This window comes from Sander lucioperca, chromosome 21, assembly GCF_008315115.2.
Source record: "Sander lucioperca isolate FBNREF2018 chromosome 21, SLUC_FBN_1.2, whole genome shotgun sequence".
Taxonomy (NCBI): Eukaryota; Metazoa; Chordata; class Actinopteri; order Perciformes; family Percidae; genus Sander; species Sander lucioperca.
In genome coordinates, this window is record NC_050193.1 from 27560492 (window position 1) to 27563394 (window position 2903).

Below are 2903 nucleotides of genomic sequence, written 5' to 3' on the forward strand. Positions count from 1 at the left end.
CAACAAAAAAAACTGGTAGTTGGTGAAGGGGTACTTGAGTTCATCTTATAGTAAACAACATTTCTTTTGACAATTAACACTTGAAATGATAAAGGCACTTGCAGATTACAAAGTCGTACAACATGTAAATCATACATGATTTTCCTAATACTGCTGTGTGTGCTATCGATAAAGAAAGCCATCAAGTCAGTGCCATGTTCCTGGCTGTCAGCGTTCACTCAAACACAGCCTTCCCTTAATATTCAGGACAGCAAAGAACAGATACATAAAGATGTGCCCAAAACCCAAATTCCTCCAAAACCAAAAGAGTGGACATATGGGGAGCACATTGGTGGCAGTTTTGATCACACAAGTTTCTTCTAAAGGAGAAGAGAATACAACAAGATTTAGATGTGGTGTGGGCTGTTTTGTTTCCCTTTAAAGGCGTGTCAGTTGTCTGCCCTGCTTGAGGATATTGGAGCGAAAAAACTTCTTTCTACTTCATCACTCCCAGTGATTGACATCTCGATAGTCGGCACACATGAATGAGTGTGTGTGCAAGCAATTTGCGAATTATAGCACCAAACACGCACACAAAGCGCCACACACTCTTCTACTGTAGTGGTTTGCAGAGAGACATTGTCCTATGATATTGGGCTTTTTTTCCACCTAGTATCTATTTTGAGGGCCGTGCTCCGAGCGCACATCAAAGCCACCACGATCTGTCTGATTCTCTCCCGATTTGTCTCTCACACACTCGTTCTCTCTCTGGCCCACGCCTGTGCACAAACCATGCACAAACTAAAACACATTTGTGCAAGAGTGTGTTATGGGAGGGATTCAACATATTCTTTGATCATTGTTCATCTGACAGCAAATCCGCTCCAAAACAGTGTTCAGAAACACTTGTGATTTATCTCTTTGACATTGAAGTCCCGGATTTTAACATACTTATCATACTTATTTTTCTTTGACCGTTCATTTATTTGAGCTTTATAATATAATGAGAATATGGAGCCCCTAAAGGGAAGTATAGATTTTTTTTCTCGTGCACACCAGAAGCTTTCTTGAGAAGTTTTATAATGAGAGCATGAGAAACTTTCTGGTGAGCTTGAGATACTTTTCTCATGAGCACGCAAAATACTTTTTCCTTCTCTTCTCACGAGAAACCAATCTAAAGCTAAAGGCAAATGTATGCTAACGAATATTTCACATTCAAAGCATGAAATCGATTAACAGTTAACTGATCATCATTTAGTTTAGTTTGTTGATGACACTATCAGGTAGATTTTGTTGATGAGTACCTTTTTCTCGGCAGCCATTCTGGCTGCTACTAAGATTGGTTTGAGAAATAAGTCCCCATGTCCCTTCAGGGACTCCGTATCCATAGCACCAGAACAACAAGTCCTCCAAAACCATACGACAGTATGGGTTCTTTCTTCCCTACCCTACCCGACCCACAGGAGCGCTTCCTAAAATAGCGCCCCTAGAGGTGACTAATTACAACCTCATATCTAAACCAGAGAACTTTGGGCGCGGTTTTAAACGTAAAGGTCGCAATTTTAAACAAGTCTTTAACGTTGTGAAATGGTTGCAGTTTGGTTATGTTTAGGCACTAAAACTACTTAGTTAAGTTTAGAAAAAGCTCGCCGTATACTTTTATTTTCAAACGTGACTCAAACCCCACTCTCCCGTGTGAAAAACCTGTGTTTGTTGTTCGTCACCTTACTTTCTGCTTTGCTTCCATCATAATTACTACGGCCACTAGAAGGCGCCGCCACAAAAACGTAAATATAGGTCGTAATTGCTTGGAGCACTTTTTCAGGGGAGGACAGTCTCCACCAGAGTTAAACCCCCAATTTTTGACATTACCTTATCATTTCCACATTGATTCCACTGCCCTCTCTGGGGCAAAGTAAAGCCACTGCAGCTGCACATCTTAATCTTATTTCTCCTCCATCCTGCCTGTCATGTTTACTCGACGTTTCCCTCTCTCCTCTCTTCTGCAGGATGCATGGTTTCAAAGGGACCACAGAACAAATCAGAGGCCCATCCCTGCGCACCAATGTCTTTCATTTCAGATGGAGATTGAAGGACAAGTCTACCCCTGGCGCGTCAGGGGGGGATCAGGGGGCCTCAGTAGCACCCGCCGCCCCAGGGCCTCTGTGTTTCCACTGCGTGGGAGCTGGACCGTGACACACACTAAACATGGAGCCCACCGCAAGTGCCTCTGCACCGCGATCCGCTGTCTGGTGCACAAAGTCGTTGGAAAAGCCCTGAAAGCTTAGTCTGCATCCCTTGTTAGCTCAAGGCTGTGTCTGAGTGGAGTATGTGTTTTGGGTTTGGCATCCTTTGAAAAGATACGACAATAACGGGCCCTTCAGCAGGAGTTATTACGTGTTTGGATGAGTGCGCCGGCTCATGTTGCTATGATGGAAGTTGGATGCTTCCCAGTGTTGCTCTGAGGTGCTTTGTGTTTGTTAGTCATAGCTTACTGTAAAGTTTCCTCTAAGACGCTCCTATTTAGAGATTGTTTTGAGCGCAGCGACTTTGAAGTGGTGTCACCGGTCAGCTCTTCTGGCTTTCCTGGCGGAGGATATGTGCGGCTTGTGGATCTGTGAAAACTATAGTCTGGGTCAACGGAAGTACATTTCCAGGATAAAGCCTGAAAACGTCTTGCTCACTTCCAGCTCTCTGTGTTGCCATTCTCAAAATCCCTTTGACACGAGAAATGCGCAAAAAAGTTTGGAATTGGATTGTAAAGATTTACAAAGAATATGTTTACGGCATTTCCTCTCTAACTGGGACGTTTTGGGACTGATTGGTGGGATTGCTGTGGACAAAGTACACAAGGAGTTACACTGGTAAGAGGTAGTTACGTTTAACCATGTATCAGTTAATTTAAATAGCTCACTTTACTATAC